We start from the raw sequence: 20828 nt of genomic DNA, 5'->3' as shown, positions 1-20828 counted from the left end.
GTGCATGCTAACAGTTTTAGCTTTGCAGCTTTGTGTTGTTGTTTCCGTATTAAAACTAGTCCACATGTTTGATCACTACGTTAGTCAGTTTGCTTCATCTTCATCTCTTTAGCCTTTTCATCTCTAGTTTCCCTGCAGTGATCAATAAAGTCTAACAACAGAATCAGTTCAGGGTTATTTACAGTTTTACAGAGCAGATTGTACTTACAGAGCAGCAGAGATGTCCGTCCCATCGTTCTGTACCTGTTGGTGGAATGAAATCAATCACATCAGTTCAACTCTCCTCCTTCCTCTTTGTTTGTTCCACTGGTGACTGAAGGTTTTTATCTCACCAGTTAAAAATAAATGGGTGGGCTGGTTTTTCTTGAGCACAGAGAGTACGAGGAGGGATGGAGCCCAGCACAAAGCAGGAAATGACTGTGTGCTTCAGATGCAGTGTGGTTTGTCTCAGAGGTCCTGAGTGTTTGAAGTGGAGACAGATTCATCTGAAACAAGGACGTCTTCTCCACAGTGGACTTCCACTCTGTAGCAGTGTGAGGACAGTTTCCTCTCTTTTGAGTAGTTCAGATGAAACTTTCCTGGGTGCAACCTGTTTTCCCCCTTGTTGTGTTTTGTTGTTGCAGTGCCACAAAAGTCCTGCAGGGGTCAGTAAAGATCAGTTTGAGGCCTGTTAGAAGTTCAATTTAAAGTATGAAGAGTTTTGCACAGAGGACAATGAGATAAGGAGAAAACATGAATGGCTACAACTCTGTTCCAGGTACAGATGAATGTGTTGATTCAGAATCAGTAGGCGTCACTCCTGAGCAGCTGCCAGCTTTAGTGTTTTCATACAGTCCAGCATTACAAACCACAATGTGCATCAAGAGGCTTTACTATCTACACAGCATACAGTGTGTGCTGTCCTCAGTGTGAACATTGTGTCTCCATACTATAGGAGGTCATATGTGTGTTGTACAGATGTTAACATCTGGATAAGGATAGTGATGATTGTTCTATCAGCATTCTCATTCTTCTCATGTTCTCTGTGACCTAGATACTCAAAGCTGCTGTAGATGTGTCTGCAGAACAGATGTCTGACGAACAGAGCCGAGGCTAAGCTAAGCTAACTGTTTGTGTAAACCTCATAAGGAGGCCTTCAATCTATCTATGTTTCAGTGTCTCTGACCTGTTCTTCCTCTTAGTCTTCTGGCTACAGCAGAGAGACTCTGCATCACCTTCTACTCTGTTATTAAACAGAGAACATGTGTTGAAGCACTTCCTCCTGAAGCTGTCAGATATCATTTGGACATTGTGAAGACTGGTTGGGATGATCATGGCAGCACTCTGTGCAGACAGATGTGATGTTGTGTTGCTCCTCCATGATCATGTTCTATAAACTATCTCAACGTAAGTCATCGGTGTCTCTGAGTCTTCTTCATCTCTCCTGCACCTGTTCAACAACAGGTGGAGAGTCGGGCTCATATCTCCAGCTGCTTCTGTCACACTCAACTCAACTCTTTCATCATGTCTTGACCTCACTGTGTGTTTCTGCTCTGTCTCCATCCTCCATCTGTTTGCTTCGATTTGGTGATCCAGTCTGACCTTTAGTCTGGATAAAATGCTGCTTCTGGGTGTTTCAGATGTTCAGGCAGAGATCTGGTTGTTCAGGATGTTTGGATCCAGGATGATATAAATATCCTACAGTAGGCTTCACTTCTCACAGGAAGTTACCAAGATGTTCATTACGCTTAAACTCTTCCTGAAAACAGCCAGAAAACCTGCCGTAAATCCACAAATACCAACAAAGCATTTCTCAAAGTCTAGTTTCAGTTCAACATTAGAACCTGTTGGTAAACTTGTTTAAAAAATGGGGGAAACCACGAGAGGAGAGAGGAAAGGAGGAGAACATGCACACTTCCCCTTTGATAAGAAGCCGTCTCTAATCACATCCAGTGAGGTCGCCACTTTGTCTTGTTTTCTTTGCCTCCTTTTTCAGACAGCAGGAACAGAACCAGCATGGACGACTGATTCAAAGCTCTCGCAGAAACAGTGAAACAGCATGAACAAGGTAAGAGCCACATGGAAAGTGACATGAGTCTTGACATGTTGGGAGTATATAGTGCTGCTCAGCTTGATGAAGGCAACAGGACAGAGATCAGCAGATAACAAGGAGGATGACAAGAACAGCCAAGTTTTCATTGAAGAAATCAGGACTGCTGACTTTGTTTGGGTCACTACTCTACTTCATGAAGAAGACAACCACGGTGAGCAGAGCTCGCTATGTGAAAGGATGCCATCACAACCGGATGAAGAGAAATTAGTTTTTAAATCGGGAGCGTTTTACTGAAAATGTTCTGGGCTACAAGTTAAATTTAGCCATTGAAAGTCAGGAAGATGCACGCATACATGATGATACACATTTTATCCTGTTCACATATTAAAAAAACAAAACAGGATGGTACAAACATGTTATTTTATTTCTCCTGTCCACCTGCTTAGAAACGTAATGATAATCAGTTAATGTTGTTTTATTGATGAACATGTGCTGCCTGCCTGTGTCGACCTACCTGTCCTGTCAGCTGTAGCAGTCATGGCCTCTCTGAGGACAAAGACCTCAAACTAACTCTGCTCCTGTGTGTCCTGGTGACAGGTGAGGAGACCTGCTGGCTGCTGACACCTGCTGGTTCACATTGGAACTGAGTCCGGTCTGCACAGGAGCTGTTTGAGGCTCCTCAGGTAGCAGCACACGTAACGCGTCACTGCATTCATCAGTCATCCTTCAGTCAAGACTCACTTTGATTTTCATTATATATTTCTGTCCTTTGCTAATGAATAATCTACTCATGGAGTTTGGTTTTCACTTGTTGTGTGGAAGCTTTCAGGTGTGTTTAAACTGTCATATTGTCTCTCTGTCAAAGCCACAGAGCTCTCAGTTCTCACAGGAAGTGGGCTGGTTTAGGTGCACTGACTGAAGCTTGGTGTGAAATGTTAAACTCACATCCGTTAGTGGCACAATGGGACAAACATCAACACGATGGCTGCTCGGTAAGTACAATGGGTAACACTTTATAATAACGATCATTAGTAAATCCTTTATAAGACATTAGTTAATGATGAACAAATGTTGAACAAAACATTAATAAACCTTTGTAAATTATTAGTCAATACTAAATTAACATATCACAAATATGTTGTAAGTCATCTGCAAATGATTTGTTAACATGAAATATTCATGAACAAATCATTAGTAAATGATTACTTAATGATTTGTTGATACATTATGAATGACTTGTGAGCCAATCAAAGTGATTATAAGAAATTATTATTGATGAATGCTGTTAACATATCACAAATATGTTGTAAGTAATCTACAACTGATTAGTTCATTATGACATATTCATGAACTAATCATTAGTAAATGTTTACCTAATGATTTGTTATATAATGAAAGAGGCCTCTTCTTGATCTTTTATAACTCATTTGTAAATGTATTACTGAATCATCTATAAGTCAGTTACAAGTGCTTTTGCATCCCCCTAATCTAAAGTGTAAACACTTCATCACCAGAGAATGTGTTCATATCATTTGTAGTTCTTCCTTACCTGTTACCAGTGACGGACTGCTAATCTGGAATTTGTGAAGATGCCAGAGTGGGCCGTTTGGGCCAGCCAATCAATCAGAAAGCGGCCGCAAGATGGTGTCTCTCAGCCCCCTTTCTTTCAAGCTTTAATAAAGTTCTTAAGCTAAATTAAAGCCAAATGTCTGCAAATTCTTCACACTAAAAAGTTTAGCAATCTAATCAGTATTTACATACCACATACGAGTCTCTATATCACAGTCATGTTACCTTCTACAGTCACAAACTTTTATATCAGTCTGCATTATTTTGTAGCGAAATGTCTTATTCAGATGTTCAAAAATGTACATGGTTTGAAGTAAAACAAATTTACCTGCATTTTTTTTATTTGATTATTTGTTTGCAAAAGTTCAAATGAAGCAATGCCTTCTGGGAATTTCAAGACTGAATCGAGTGGACCGTCTGCGTGGTTGTTGGAAGTTGGAAGCTGGAAATTGACTGAGATTAAGCAAGCAAAAAAAGAATCAAGGCATCAAGCAACACAAGGGGGGAGGGTTAGGGCCTGTTCTTCATCTTTTATAATTCATGTGTAAATGTATCACTGTATCATCTATAAGTCATATACAAGTGCTTTTGCGTCCCCCTAATCTGAAGTGTAAACAGTTCATCACCAGTGAATGTGTTCATATCAATTGTAGCTCTTCCTTACCGGTCACAAATTATCTATAGAGGTAAGTAAGTTATTTACAAACTTTTCAGCAGCCCTCTAATCTTAAATTTAGAGGCGGGGGGCGCAACTTTTGAAGCACGTAAGGAACACGCACTTCTGATAGCCCCAGTGATGGTGAACATAAATTCCCAGGCTATAAACAACTGCACCAGAACAATGCACAACCCCGATGCATAAAACAAATTAATAAATCATCAAACCAGCCACACCATAATAAAAAACGTGTCTTACCGTCACGCAGTTATCCATGTCTACCTCTTCATCCTCCTCTTGCTCATATTCCTCACTGTCCTGTCTTTCTCCCTGCTGTGCTAGCTCAGCTGTGTCGCTAACATTAATGCTAGCAATTTTAGCGCTAGTGCTAGCTGAAGCTGCATTTGATTTTAAAAACAAATCAGTCAGTTTGCAGCATTCTTCACCGTCAGCCCACAGTGATCTCTGAGATTTCTCTCTTTTTCTCCGCTCTCCCTTGTGTCGCTTGATGCCTTGATTCATTTTTTTGCAAAATTTCCAACAACCATGCAGATGATCCACTCGATTCAGTCTTGTAATTCCCAGAAGGCATTGCTTTATTTTAACTTTTGCAAACAAATAATCAAAAAAAAAAAATGCAGGTAGATTTGTTTTATTTCAAACCATGTACCTTTTTGAACATTTGAATAAGACATTTCGCTACAAAAAAATGCAGACTGATATAAAACTTTGTGACTGTAGAGTGTAACCATGACTGTGATGTAGAGACTTGTATGTGGTATGTAAAGACTGATTACTTTGCTTTATCATGTAGTGTGAAGAACTGGCAGACACTTGGCTTTCATTAAGTGTAAGAACTTTATTAAAGCTTGAAAGGAGACTGAGAGACACCATCTTGCGGCCTCTTTCTGATTGATTGATTGATTGGCTGGCCCAAACAGTGGCCTCTCTGGCATCTGCCCAAATTCCAGATTAGCAGTCCGTCACTGGTAACAGGTAGAACTACAAATGATATGAACACATACTCTGTTGATGAAGTGTTTACACTTTAGATTAGGGGGATGCAAAAGCACTTGTAACTGATTAGTTCATGAATATTTCATAATGAACTATTCAGTTGTAGAAGACTTTTGATATGTTAATTTAGTATTAACTAATCATTTACAAAGGTTTATTAATGTTTTGTTCAACATTTGTTCATCATTAACTAATGTCTTATAAAGGACTTACTAATGATTGTTATTATAAAGTGTTGCCAATTATTCCTGATAATCATTAATAATTATGGCATTTAACTCCCAAATACTGTTGCTCTATCCAATACATATGGTTCCCCGTGTGAGGACACACTAACAACTTGATATAGTGAATCAGTAGTTTAAAAAATCCATTTCAAAAGTTGCTGTTTGTGGGTGGAGTTTGAACAGTTTTTATTATTTGTTTGTATGTTTGTTTGTTTGTTTGTTCAGGGTTGAAGTCAGAGCCGGAGGTCCTCTACTCATCACTGATGTAGACCTTCACACCAGACCAACCAGTGGTGTCCAGCCGGCCTGTGATTGGTCCCCAGAGACCGTCACACCTCAGCACTGTCATCTGCTTCACTGCATATTTGATATGTTGAAGCTAAATGAGACTTTCACAGCTACAGAGAGACAGACAGGTCAGATTTAGAGCATGTTTTAAGAGTTTGTATTTTTAAGTGAAATAAGAGATAAGTGAGATAAAGATTAATTGTTTAAAGGTTTGTTCATAACCCTTGTTTCATTCATATGTTTCTGTTGAACAGAGCCTCCACCGGTTCAGCGTCATATCTGACTTCACTGTTATTTAAACTATATTTATGTTTATCGGACTGTGTTACTGTTGTTGCAGCTGTGACTTATTATTTCTCTGCAGCATCAATAAACTTTGCTCTCACTTCTTATTTTCCTGGTGTGCTTCTGTCGGTTCAGCTCAGCTGTCAGATGGAAAACTGGGCCTGTTCTGGTTTGGTTGTGGCTAACCAACACACACCTCCCTTCAGTGCAGATAAAGAACAAACTAAACCGCAACCGCAGACTATAAAGTGCCCGAGCATCGTTCACAGTCTGCACACACAGTCTGAGTTTGAAGAGTTTTGATTGTTCAGTCGGTGAACCACTGAGAAGATTCAGGCTGTAAAGTTTCTGCATCATCATGTAGTAAATAACTGGGTCAGCTGGCTTCATTCAGAGAGCAGCTTCACATTGTTTCAACAGTCAGGTGAACATGTGATCACAGAAACAGAAGTGGATCTGAGGCTAAGATGAAGCTCCAGGGCTGTGATGGTGCTGCCACCTGCTGGTGTTCTGTCTGTCCTGCATCTCCACTGTCCTCAGTGTCTTTATGGACTCAGGTCCACAGGTCACACTGAGTCACGGCCTCAGAGAGACCTGTGGTTCTGGTTTCTTCTGTGTGAGCAGGTTTTAACTTTCTAAAGTTTGTGTTCCAGAGCACGTTATGACAGAATTATGATCTTTATCATTTCAACACATTTCTTTTTTTAAGAAATACACTAAATACACTCCTCCTCTGAACCGCCACCTTACCGTGGTGGAGGGGTTTGAGTACCTGAATGATCCTAGGAGCTATGTTGTCAGGGGCTTAATGCCCTTGGTAGGGTCTCCCAAGGCAAACAGGTCCTAGGTGACGGGTGAGACTAAGAGCGGTTCCAATGCCCCTGATGAAAGGAATAAAAACAAGGTTGTTCACGTCGCCCGGAATGGCGTTACCAGGGCCCCACCCTGGAGCCAGGCCTGGGGTTGGGGCTCGCAGGCGAGCGCCTGGTGGCCGGGTCTTAGCCCGCGGGACCCGGCCGGGCTCAGCCCGAAAGAGTGACGTGGGCCCGCCCTCCAGTAGGTTCACCACCCGCAGGAGGGTTCAGAAGGGGCCAGTGCCATGTGATTTGGGTGGCGGTTGTGGGCGGGGGCCCCGATGACCCAATCAGCAGTAATGCAGTCGTTGTATCGGTCTGTCGTGGTGAAGAACACTCGATTTACCGGTCAATTTACGTTCCTACCCTCACCTATGGTCATGAACTTTGAGTCATGACCAAAAGAATAAGATCCCGGATAAAAGTGGCCGAAATGAGCTTCCTCCGCGGGGTGGCAGGGCGCTCCCTTAGCGATAGGGTGAGAAGCTCTCTCACCCAGGAGGAGCTCGGAGTAGAGCCGCTGCTCCTCCACATCGAGAGGAGTCAGCTGAGGTGGCTCGGGCATCTGTTTCGGATGCCCCTGGGACGCCTTCCTCGGGAGGTGTTCCTGGCATGTCCCACAGGGAGGAGACCCCGAGGAAGACCCAGGACACGCTGGAGTGACTATGTCACTCGGCTGGCCTGGGAACGCCTAGGGATCCTCCCAGAGGAGCTGGAGGCAGTGTCCGGGGAGAGGGAAGTCTGGGTGTCCCTGGTCAGGCAGCTGTCCCCCGCGACCCGGCCCCGGATAAGTGGACGAAAATGGATGGTTTATGTTTATGTTTCAGAGCACGTTATGACAGAATTATGATCTTTATTATTTCAACGCATTTCTTTTTTTAAGAAATAAACTAAATACACTGACTGAGATAAGAGTCTCATACAGCCCCACATCAAGACACCAGAACTGTCTCTTTAAATCAGTTTGTTTCAGTCTTCATCACGTCTAAATACATCTTTCAGATGGCAGTGAATTGTTAGTTGTTTACTTCAACAGTTTGAGTCTCAAAGTTTTAAAATCCTCCAATATTTCATGATAAAAGTGGAGACTCTAGGTATTTAGGTAGGAGGGTATTTATGAGAAACAGGAAACTGGACGACCACAAAGCTGCTCGCTGCCATTAAAACCAGTTGACACATTTCACCACAAGGACAAACACGTCACTGTCAGCTCGAGCAGAGTGTCGAGAGAAACCTCACAGCTTCAGGTCAGTTTACTGGACTCAAGAGGAAGCTGTCGTTTATGTAGAGCATAAAAAACTACAACATGAATAATCTTCAGATTAAAGGTCAGTCTGAGATGCAGAAAATGCACCAAGGATCTAAAACCATAAACATTGTTCTGTTGTTGGACTTAAAGGAAGTCTTTGTTCTGGTCATCAGTTCTGATGTGCAGTGTTACATAAACAGGGTGTGTCAACACACAGCTGAAGGGAACACACTGAATGATACTGAAGGATAAAGTCTGTTTAATGTGCAGTCCAACATTTTAGATACAGCAGGTCCAAAAGTCTCAGACCACATTGAAAACCTTGAATACTGTCACATAAACCTGGAAACAGTCACAAAGTTTGAGGATCCAGAAAGTAAATCAAAGCGTCAGAAGTCAAAGAGGATCGTTCTCAGCGTCGGATCAGGACTGAAGGTCTCTAAAGAAACACTTTACAGAAAGTGGATCAGCTGGACACCATCAGAACATCAATACATCAAGCTGAGTTCACTGAGAGACAGAACAGCAACTTCATCACAGAGACAGAACCGACTCAGTGAACAACACAAGAGTCCAATCAGCAGTCGACCCGTCAAATTAGAAGGTGATCAGCTCCACAGGAAGAGTTCTAGTGGGAACACCACAGAGACGAGCCAATCAGAGGAGGAGGAGTGCGGGTCTCACAAGAAGAAGCAGCAGGATCCACAAGAACAGAATCTAGAAGGTGAGCAGCTCCACAGGAAGAGTTCTGGTGGGAACACCACAGAGACGAGCCAATCAGAGGAGGCGGAGGGCGGGTCTCACAAGAAGAAGCAGCAGGATCCACAAGAACAGAACCTAGAAGGTGAGCAGCTCCACAGGAAGAGTTCTGGCTCCTACGAAGGAAACGTGACTGAAGAAGAAGAACACGTTGGATCAACTCAGAGGTGATGCTCTGTGGTGACAGCAGCCATGACATCATCGTACTCATCAGCCAATCCCTGCTCAGCCTGGGTGGGAGGAGCCATCTCCATGGAGACAGGCAGGTAAATTCCTGTAGGTGGATAGCGTGAGATAATTTATCAACAGCTGATCATCAACATCATCAACTGATTGATTGATTGATTGATTGATTGTGGCATAACCTCTAACTGCTGCTCATAATTCTCACTGTCTATAGTAACATGCTGCTGTAAGCATGTAGCTCAGTTAGCTGAATGTGTCTGAATGTGTCTAACCTTTAGGTTTCCTGTTGGTGAGCCGTCTCACTTCTAGAACCAGAAGAACCAGTGGAACCAGAGAGAAAAGAGAGGATAGAATAGCAAGAACCATCGACCACACAGGGACAGGAGGAGGAGAGGGAGCTGAAGGAGAGGATGGTGAAGCAGGTTTCTCTACAATGAACAAACGATTCTCATCAACAACACAGAAATCAAATGAATTCATTCAGTCATTTCACTGTAGAGAATAAATCACATGATGGTTCAAGATCATACTTTAACAAGCTGTCGAGGTTTTCCAGCTGTGGTATTAAAAACAAAACTAATTTAAAACATAAAGCCATGTAAAGTTTTATCTGCTACGTATGAAACATAGAAATGTTAAACACTGGATGCCAACACTGACTCTGGAGACAGGCTGTCTCTGTCTCTGCTGACATCTTTATTGTAGACTTAAGTTGAACCTCCTGACCTGTGACAGTGATCCAGCTGGGTGGAGACTCTCCATCACTGATGGTGTTACACTTGTAGAGTCCTTCATCAGACCTGGAAACATGGTGGATGGTCATGTGACCTGTAGGCTCAGTCCTGATGAAGGAGCCATCTTTATAGAAAGCAGCTGAGAGGTTGGAGGTCTTTGTTGTACAGGTGAGAGTGACATCATCTCCCTCCATCACAGGGAGGACAGGACTCTGCAGGATCACTGCTCCACCTCAACACACAGACAAACTACAGCATTTCATCCACCTACACAGCTTCATCAGCACCGACTGCACAGCCTCATCTTACCAGTGACAGTGATGTTGATGCTGCTACTGGCTGCTCCGCCTGTGGACTCACACCAGTAAACTCCACTGTCCCATGTGAAGATGTAGCTGATTTTACAGTCAGAACCATCTTTTCTTCCCCAGCCAGCTCCACACCAAGACACCTTTTCTTCAGTCGTGTTCCTCGTCACCGTCCATCCATGAGAGCTGTCGTCCTCCTCACACCTCAGAGAGACAGACTCTCCTTTAAACAGCTGAGATCTGTGAGGACTGATCTTCAGAGAGGCTGGAGGACGAGACAGAGAGATGTGGTTACAGATGATAATGGTCAGTTTGGACAGAAGTGTCTATTCTTCCTCTTCCAGTCTCTGTAGACCTTGTTGACCTGCACTGATCTCCTCTGTGTTTCAGGCTCTGAGTCTCCTCATGTTTTAAATGGAACTCTCAGAGTAGGTGTCAAACACACAGCAGATGTGACTTCATGTGTCTCACATGTCAATATTGTTTCTGCACTTTCTCTGTCAGCTGCTGCATGGTGCTGCATGGTGTGCAGTCCTGCTTTCACAATGACATTTTTATAGCAGCACATTTCTCTTTAGCGTCCAGTCTGTGGACATCCAGACAGTCTTCACTCTTTTATTGTATGTGCAAACTATTTCCCTCCATAAACAGCGTCCTGAACACTAACTGTTCTATCAGGGACTAAATAACTCTTCATCAGTCACACAGGAAGTGTTCTCACCTTGGTGTGTGCAGCTGCTCAGCAGTGACGTCACAACTAAAGACAAAAGACACTCCGGTTGGTTTGAGGTTTGACAGATAAAAACGGTGAGACGAACAGGAACACAGATGAAGTGTGTTTTACTCACCGAGCAGCCACAGCAGACATGATTCCTCCATGTTGAGTCCTGGTCATCTGAGCTCATCAGCATGTAGCAGTCAGACCAAGTCGACCCTCCTCCTTCCTCTTTGCTGTCTGTCACTGTTTCTGTCACACATTTAGCAGGAAGTCACTTTGTAGTTGTTGTTCAGTCTGCAACATTGCACGGCTATTAGTCCTGGTTACCCTCAGTCCAGATCTGAATTAGGTCTGGGTGATATTTTCATGATAAAAAATGTTCATGATAACAGATTACAGATTTTTGAGTGCATTCTCCTCTACCTAGAAGACACTACACACCAATAAATGAGTGGGCGCTTTTTTCTTCTTTGAACAAATGAGCACAGAGAGTACGAGGAGGGATGGAGCCCAGCACAAAGCAGGAAATGACTGTGTGCTTCAGATGCAGTGTGGTTTGTCTCAGAGGTCCTGAGTGTTTGAAGTGGAGACAGATTCATCTGAAACAAGGACGTCTTCTCCACAGTGGACTTTCACTCTGTAGCAGTGTGAGGACAGTTTCCTCTCTTTTGAGTAGTTCAGATAAAACTTTCCTGGGTGCAACCTGTTTTCCTCTTGTTGTGTTTTGTTGTTGCAGTGTTACAAAAGTCCTGCAGGGGTCAGTAAAGATGCTCCACTGTGCAGCTCATCTGTGTCTGATGTTCAGTGCTCAGTTTGTTTCCTGTTTCAACAAGCCGCCCTCTGATCGCGGTCTTCAGCTTCATGCAACGTAAGTGGTATCGGTGAATTTTAGTACGAGTACAAGTACGAGTATATGAGTGCAGTATCGGCGCATCCCTTAACGTCCCTAAATGTAACACTTCAGTTCCGCAATTCATGTAATCCATTATCAAGTTGCCTTTTCATAAAATGAATCGCTACTTATAAAAAACTGCTGTCTTTTCCTTTTGCATCGCCTGTTTCTGTTTCTCTCGAGACAGCAGAGAGGACAACATGACCTTCATGGAAATATTCACATTATTTTGGGCAGAAAGGAAAAGAACAACATCACAGTGTCAGTCAAATGTAAGTTGTACCTGGAGGAGAGGTGCTGGTGGTGTTTTCATGTAAACAGCTGTGTCTAACACTGTGGGCCTCTCAGGTCACTGTCAGGTTGTTGGCAGAATGAAGATATAAATGTTGTATCTGTCGTTCCTGTTATTAGACTGCAGTTACTGACTGTGAGCTGTAAAGAAGCTACAACATGATGTCAGGTGACGGGGCCACGATCCCACATCCTGTCACACAGTGTTTGTTGGCAGAGTTACAACATTATTTCTGCTGTCCAACTCAGGAATTCATTTAGTGTTGCCCCAAAGAGCTGATGACAGATTTTCACCCCTGCATTTTTGAGTTAAACAGTCCGGCTCATCACACAGCACGTTCTCTACAGCGCACTTTGAATGTGCAGAAAAACTTAGTAACACAACAACAATAATCAGATTAAAATGAAATGTATCAAAACAGGAGGCAGTCGTACTCTGTCCATCACCGGCTGGACATTTACAGTCACGTCTGGTCTGATCATCGCCTTGGAACACTGTGTCATGGGGGACCCTACCAGGACCTGAGTGCTCCAGAGAACCCTGATCCCAGAGTCAACGGGTACATGAACCCCTTCACCATCATATCAGAGCAGATTACCACCTCCAGTTTCTTCAGCAGCAGACTGTTCTGGTTTCTTGTCTCTTTGTCTTTTACATTTCTTGACAAGAAAAAGTTCAACAGCAGCAGAAACCAAACAAACCAGAAGAAGAACAGCTGCTGCTCCAAATCCACCATGGTGACGAGTGAAGGTTCAGTTCTGGTCATTTGTGTGTGTGTGTGAGTGTGTGTGTGTGGGTGTTGAACTCTGATCACAGAGAGTCGTTATAGACCACATGATGCTTCATCAGACCTACAATCGACTACTGAACACCGTTATACTAAGTTTTTAGAAATCAAATGAAAAGGTCTGATCAGATCCAGAATATATGAATGAGGTGACATGTGAGCTTTTTGAGGAGAACCCCGAGCTTCACTGGACAGGTCGGCTGTGGTTAGACCACATCAGAGCTGAGTGTCGCTCAGCACCCGGTGCATCTGGACCCCTTAATCCTCCAATTCCAATATGGCCCCTGTCCAAAAAAGCAGTTTTGACTGTAGTATGGACCTTACTCCCCATTGTTTGCGCCAATATATCTACAAGCACCAAATTTGGCACGGATGCTGCTGAAGGCATACTGAAATCATTTAGCCAGGGCGCCCGAGCCAATGGTCCCCACATGCACATATAGAAGTGCAACAATCTCCGGCTTTACAGCACTTGCAGTGCCCTCTACATGCTTTCTTGCAGACACAGTGGAGGAGAATGGTGCAGGCTTTACTGGCGTCTCTGAGATTAGTCCAGTAAGGATCCCAAGTCTTGCTCGTAGAGTCCCTATACCATCCCCATGCATCGAACTCTGGGATATCTTGCTGGGCAGCGGTTACCTTATTCCAGTAGAAGCTGGCCTGCAGCAGTGCTCTTTTAATGTGCTGAATCAGTGCAGTTTGGGTAGGAGGCAGGTTCTCAAGAGACTTGGTACCATTCTAGAAAAGGCAATGTCTAGCTTCATCTATGCGGCTGGAACCACAGCTCTTGCTGAGAATTCAACCATGAGAATTCACTGTTGTTTTGTGTCATTGCTGTTTTTTTGTCACGCTAATCAAGCCTTTAAGAGTTTTGGACAAACTGACTGTGAACGGAAGGCCTTGCTCAAGGAGAAAGGTATATGTTTCAAATGCTGTGCTTCCACCTCTCACCTTGCCAAGGACTGTAAGTCCTCAGTTAAGTGCCTGGAATGTGATCGCACATACCATGTAACAGTGATGCATCCTAGCCCTCCACCTCAAACCCCAAAAGCTCCTTCACCACCACAAGAAGATGGCGGGGAGGTGTTAACCAGGCTGTTATTAACTCAAGCTGTACAGAAGTTTGTGGTGAGGGCCAATGGAACTGCTCCTGTGCAAAGATCTGCCTCACAAAAGTATATCCAAAGGATGCTAAGCACAGGGCTGTCAATGCCTATGTGATAATGGACAACCAGAGCAATCGCTCACTAGCCAAACCTGAGTTCTTCAGTCTCTTTGGTGTAGAAGGTAAACCATTCCCATATCGGTTGAGAACGTGTTCTGGTTTAGTAGAAATGTCAGGAAGACGTGCGGAAGGATTCCAAGTCGAATCTCTGGATGGTCGGGTGGTCATTTCTCTCCCACCACTCATTGAGTGTATTGAGATCCCGAACAATCGTTCAGAGATTCCAACGCCAGGTGCTGTGCAACACCAACCTCATCACCAACCTCATCACACACAATGCCCCGTTCGCCCAACGCTTAGACCTTGGCTGGGTGGTAGTGGGGGAGGTGTGCCTGGGAAGTGTTCATAAGCCGACAGTGAACAGCTTCAAGACCAATGTGCTGGAAGGTGGTCGTCATACACTTTTCCAACCCTGCACAAGCTACATGCGTGTTAAGGGAATGCAGGATAACGTCGACCGAGTAACCGAAGCTATAGAGACACTAGGAAAAACGGTGTTTAACTCAACAGAATATGACAACAGACCTGCTCCATCAATTGAAGATACAATCTTCTTGGATAAAATGGATGCTGGTGTGTACAGAAATGATGAGAAGACCTGGGTTGCCCCACTCCCTTTCAGAGAACCACGCCAGCGTCTTCCTAATAATCGGGAGCAGGCTGTCAGCAGGTTCTCATCTCTCCAGAGAACACTGAAAAGAAAACCAGAGATGCAAGAGCAGTATTTTGCATTCATGGGCAAAATTTTCCAAAACCCAACCAGATCAGGGTAGTATTCGACTCGAGCGCTCAGTATCATGGTGTTGCCCTTAATGACGTGTTGTTAACTGGCCCAGATTTGAATAACACCCTCATCGGGGTTCTTCTCCGCTTCCGGAAAGAGAAGGTAGCAGTGTTAGCAGACATCCAACAGATGTTCCACTTCTTTGAAGTGAGTGAAAAACATCGCAATTTTCTCCGTTTCCTCTGGTACCAGGACAACGATGTCACCAAGAAGGTCATTGAGTACCGGATGAGAGTCCACATCTTTGGTAACAGCTGTGGCAATTTATGGGTTGAGAAGAGCCATTAAAGAGGGTGCACAACAGTATGGCGCTGACACTGTTGACTTTGTGGAAAGGCACTTCTACGTAGACGATGGCTTGATCTCCGTACCGACGGACCATGAGGCGATCGACTTAATGAAAAGAACACAGGCCTCTCTGGAGGAATCAAACCTTCGTCTCCACAAGTTCGCCTCGAACAGCCAAACTGTCTTGAAGGCTTTTCCTCCTGAGGACTGTGCGACGATCGTCAAAGACCTAGACCTCACTGGAGAGACACCAGTCACACAGCGTAGCCTTGGTCTCCCCTGGGAGATATCCACTGATACTTTCACCTTCCTTGTGTCGACAGAGACCAAGCCATTCACACGCCGTGGGGATCTGTCAACGGTGAACAGTATCTTCGACCCCTTGGGTCTGTTGGCACCAGTTACTATCCAGGCTAGGTCTCTTCTAAGGTAGCTTTCTTCTGAACTCTCAGACTGGGACAGTCCTCTCCCAGAGGAGAAACATGACAAGTGGGACACTTGGAGAGAATCACTCTAAGAACTCAAGCAACTTCAAGTGCCACATACTTACTCAAACATGTCCCTTCTTAAGGCTGAACACACCGAACTATGTGTGTTTTCGGATGCCTCAACGAGTGCAATTGGAGCTGTTGCATACTTGAAGACTCTCCAAAAGGACAGACAAATTGAGGTTGGATTTGTCAGGGATAAAGCGAGGCTAGCACCCCAATCGGTACCTACCATCCCACGGCTGGAACTGTGTGCGGCTGTGTTAGCCATCGAGATGGCGGATCTCATACAGGATGAGTTAGACATCAAGCTTGATGCTATACATTTCTATAGTGACAGTAAGGTAGTCCTTGGTTATATTCATAATGGGACCAAGAGATTTTATGTCTATGTCCACAACAGGGTTCAGCGTATACGTCAGTCTTCAAAGCCAGAGCAATGGCATTATGTTCACTCTGAGGAAAACCCTGCTGACCACGTATCGAGGCCCCTACCTGCAACTTTGTCGGTGCAAGTAAGGAACTAGGAATAGGTAGCAGCCAGCAGGACAAAGGTATCTCAGTGACCAAAGATGTGTCTGGGAGTTCAATCCACCTCATGCTTCCCACATTGGTGGCTGTTGGGAAAGAATGACAGGCACTGCGAGAAGAATCTTGGATTCTATGTTGCTCCAACTAAACACTTGCCTTACTCACGAAGTGCTCTCTACATTAATGGCTGCTGCCATTATGAACGCACGACCACTTGTACCTGTGTCCACAGACCCAGACAACCCCCTGATCCTCTCTCCATTGATGCTTCTCACACAAGAGACTGGAGTCCTACCACCTACCGGTGACTTCTTAGAGAAGGATCTATACACAAAACAGTGGAGACAAGTCCAGGCTTTGGCAAACCAGTTTTGGACACGCTGGCGACGCGAGGACCTACCTTGCTTGCAACGCCGAAAGAAATGGACAACACTTCGCAGAGACCTACAAGTCGGAGATGTGGTCTTGCTCAGAGACAAACAGGCTGCACGAAACTCATGGCATATGGCTAGGGTTATTACCACATTCCCTGGGAAAGACGGACATGTCAGGAAAGTCGAGGTTAAGGCAGTCAACCAGGATGCTGTAAGAACATTCTGTAGACCAATTGCGGAGGTGGTTTTACTTCTCCCAGAAGACAAGTAGCAAGTAGCATGATTTGGATGTCTTATGATCAGTGTTAGTGACCTCTTAGAGGTCAGATGGGGAGTGTCATGTCTACAAGACATACATTTATTTTGTAACAACAGTTACTGTTTTGAGATGCTTTTATTTTGAAATGTATTTTTGTTAGTTGAAAGTCACATGATATCCTGTCAGTTAGATCAAAAAATGAAAAGAAGCCACATGTTGGGTCAGTACATGAATCCAGTCGCATCCTCAGGAAAGGGCTGATAAATCAATGTCGTAAGTTGTTTAATTTGATTATGTACATGCTTAAGTTAATATATTAAGGATTATTTGATTAAAATGTAGTCAATAAGTTCAGGTTAAAAAGCAATTTTTACAAGTCAACTATTTAGAAGATAAGGCTAGTTCATGGCTTTGTATACGGTACAATGATAAGCTGTAAAAGAACGACACAAGATTTGCTTTTGTACTTTATTTTTACCGCAGTTTTCACTCCATGTCATTTATTTATTTATTTATTTATTTATGTTGTTTGTTTCGGGCATGTCAATTCATAAGCATCACATTTCATCATTGTTCAAATAATACAACACAGTCACCAGTAAACCAATCTCCAATTACCACGACGACTCATCTCTTCATTTTGAGTGGAGTTTAGCTTGGTGTTTAGTCTGCAGCTCTACGCTTTGATGAGAACACTAAACTGACTATATTATTCTAACAATTTGACTTGATATAAATATTGCCTTGCAATAATAATTGTGTCTTATTCTTTCTTATATGATTACACTTTGAAATGTATTCACCTGTGGTACACTGAAAGCATTTCACTTTTATGAGGAAATGAATCAACATAGAGAATAACCTTCAAAGTTGTGGTAAAAAAAAAGCTTTTTAAACCCAGTCTTGAAAGGAATACATTTCCAGACTTACACAAGCATAAATATAAGTATGCTAACAGACTTCCTATGGTCAATAAACAAAAAATAGACACAACATCCTCATTTGTAACGCATTTGGGTGCTTGTACAAACAATGATGATGGAGACCATGAGTGATCCGGTGATTGTGAGTGATAATGATAATTCATGTGAGAGAGACCATGAGAATTCAAAATCATGAGAGAGACCATGAGAATTCAACTGTTGTGTTTTTTATGTTATTGCTGTTTTTTTGTTATGCTAAGCAAACCTCTAAGAGTTTTGGACAAATTGACTATATTATTCTCATAACAATTTGACATAATATAACTATTGCCTTGCAATAATATTTGTGTCTTATTCTTTCTTATATGATAACACTTTAAATTGTATTCACCTGTGGTACACTGAAAGCATTTCAATTTTATAAGGAAATGAATCAACATTCAATCAATCAATCAATCTTTATTTGTATGGCGCTTTTCATACAACCCGGGCAGACAGGAGGCCCTACACCAAGGTGCAGAGCCCTCCAGCCACCAAGGCCGAACCCGTCCATGGGACAGCACCCCCAGCGGCCAGACCAGAGACAACTCCCAGTCTGGCAGGTCCCCATGAGGGAACATTGGAGATTAAAAACTGACAGTCTAAAACAGTAAAATAAACAAAAAGCATAGAGGCTTAAAACATGAGGGACTAAAACATAAAAGCATAGAGGCTAAAAACGTAAGAGATTAAAACAGTAAAAAAGGATAAAGGATACAAGTGCTCTGATTAGCACAGCATAAAAGAAATTAGAAAATCAATTAAAAGACTGATTGAAAAGGTGGGTCTTGAGCCTCTTTTTAAAAACCTCAACAGTCTCCGCGACCCTGACGTTCTCCGGCAGGCTGTTCCACAGTTGGGGGCCATAATAGCTGAAAGCTGCCTCCCCGTGCTTTTTAGAACTAACCTGTGGTGGTTAAAAGGCCAGTGTCGGAGGACCTCAGGGTCCACGAGGGCTGATAGAGTAAAAGCAGATAAGTATAAGTAAGAAGGCCTGAGACCGCTTAGACACTTAATAACTAGTAAAATAACTTTAAAATCAATCCTGAAACGCACGGGGAGCCAATGCATGCTCTTTTTGGGAAGGCCAGAGAGCAGGGCATTACAGTGGTCTAAGCGACAAGAGATAAAAGCATGCATCAGCACCTCCGTGCTGGCCTGAGAGAGAAACAGGCAGACTCTGACTATATTCTTAAGATGGTAAAAATCAATCTTTTCTATGTTTTTGATGTGTGGAATAAAACTGAGCTCAGAGTCAAAAATCACACCCAGAATTTTTACAGATTGTGATGGTTTAAAATCCTTTAACTTTGGTAAAAGTTTCTCTTTCTGGCCTTCAGGACCAATGACTAAAACCTCTGTTTTGTCCTGGCTGAGCTGTAGGAAATGTGCTGCCATCCATGTCTTGATATCTAAAATGCAGTTAAAAAGGACATCAATAGGCCCTGTGTCATCAGGAGACACAGCGATGTACAGTTGCATATCGTCAGTATAACAATGAAAGCTGATGCCATGCCTCCTGTAGACGTCCCCCAGTGGAAGCATGTAAAGATTAAAAAACAAGTTTTTCCAAAATTTTACTTAAAAATGGTAAGTTGGATACTGTCCGATAATTATTAAAGATGTTGGGATCTAAGTTGCTCTTCTTCAGGAGGGGCTTCACCACCGCCGTTTTCAAGGAGGCGGGGAAGACACCCATCTAAAGAGAGAAATTCACCGTGTTTAACAGCTGAACCTCAAAGAATCCACAAAGTGTTTTAAAAAACGATGTGGGAATTGGGTCTAATAGGCAGGTTGTGGGCTCTACTTGGGAGAAGACTCAACCAAGAGTCCTCGTATCAACCAGAGCAAAACTCTCCAGTGTTTCCTCAGGTAAAATCAATTATCTAGGTGTGTCGACATTTAAAATCTGATGAGGTAAAGACTTGATCTGATGTCATTGATTTTACTTCTGAAGTGGTCTGACAAGTCCTCGCAAAGGGTGTCAGTTGGTGTTTTGGAGGATCTACTAAAATTCAGAATTACCTTCAAAGCTGTGGGAAAAAAAAAAAGGATTTTCAACCACAGTCGTGAAAAGAATACAGGTTCCAGACTTACGCAGGCATAAATATAAATATGCCAATGGACTTCCTGTGGTTAATAAACATAAAAAGACATCACATTCTCATTTGTAGCGCATTTGGTTAAGTATTTGTAGCAAAACCCTTTTTTGGACAGTGGCCATATTGAATTTAGGGAATTTGGGGGGTCCTGGTATACCCAATCATAAATGTAAGCATTCCAATGGGTTTCCTATGGTCAAGAAAGGTAAAATAGACATCAAGTTTGTATTTGTATCTCATCTGACTCAAAAGCTACGGCTGAATCCCTTTCAGGCAGCGGCCATATTGGATTTGGCCGCCATCTTGGTCTCAGGGACCATTGAATTGGCGCAAACAATGGGGTGTAAGGCCCATACTACAGCCAAAACTGCTTTTTTGGACAGCGACCATATTGGAATTGGAGGATTTAGGGGTCCAGATGCACCGGGTCATAAATATTAACATTCCCATGTGTTTCCCATGATCAATTAAGCTGAAAAAGACATCAAGTTTGTATTTGCAGCTCGTGTGATTCATAAGTCATAGTCTGAACCTTTTTTGGGCAGCGGCCATATTGGATTTGGCCGCCATCTTGGCCCCAAGGGTCACTTGCTCCAGCGCCCTAGCTAAATCATTTCAGTATGACCTGAGCTTCCTCTGTGCCAAATTTGGCGCTTTTAAATGAATTTGCGCAAAAATGTGCTGAAAGCTAGGGTCTGTAATGTTCAGACACACATTTTGTTATACTGGGTGAAATGATCCTGCTATCCTGAGAGTAGTCAATACATTATGTATTCAGAAAAAGGAACGAAAATAATTGGACCTCTGTGGCAGCTGTAGGACTGAGAAAAAGCTGACCAATCCGTGCTGTCCGGGCCAGACGGCACGGATTGGTCAGGTGCCTTCATGTCTCGTTCTGTCCCTCCCTCCTCCCAGTGTGCACACGTTTCACTGTTGCCGGAAATATTCAGACTCTCCTCT

At 43.3% G+C, this 20828-nt stretch overlaps 1 protein-coding gene, 1 long non-coding RNA gene and 1 pseudogene across 2 annotated transcripts in view; 1 reads left to right on the top strand and 2 right to left on the bottom strand.

The window, feature by feature from the left end:
* Window positions 1–226, bottom strand: part of LOC115590029 (Fc receptor-like protein 5) — a 34371-nt gene extending 34145 nt beyond the window's left edge. Inside the window, exon 1 of the mRNA XM_030431273.1 lies at window positions 209–226. The gene's annotated coding sequence lies outside the window, so the exon portion shown is untranslated. The remainder of the gene's footprint in view (window positions 1–208) is intronic.
* The window catches only part of LOC115590014 (low affinity immunoglobulin gamma Fc region receptor II-a-like), a 33306-nt pseudogene that overhangs the window by 4427 nt on the left and 8051 nt on the right, over window positions 1–20828 (bottom strand).
* Window positions 1970–3790, top strand: LOC115590126 (uncharacterized). Its single transcript, XR_003985691.1, has 3 exons — window positions 1970–2047; window positions 2630–3024; window positions 3571–3790. It is a non-coding gene; the product is annotated as an uncharacterized LOC115590126 (long non-coding RNA).

The sequence above is a fragment of the Sparus aurata genome, chromosome 10 (genome assembly GCF_900880675.1).
Source record: "Sparus aurata chromosome 10, fSpaAur1.1, whole genome shotgun sequence".
Lineage (NCBI taxonomy): Eukaryota > Metazoa > Chordata > Actinopteri > Spariformes > Sparidae > Sparus > Sparus aurata.
The sequence above is the reverse complement of the archived record's forward strand: the minus strand, read 5'-3'. Positions and strand labels throughout refer to the sequence as shown.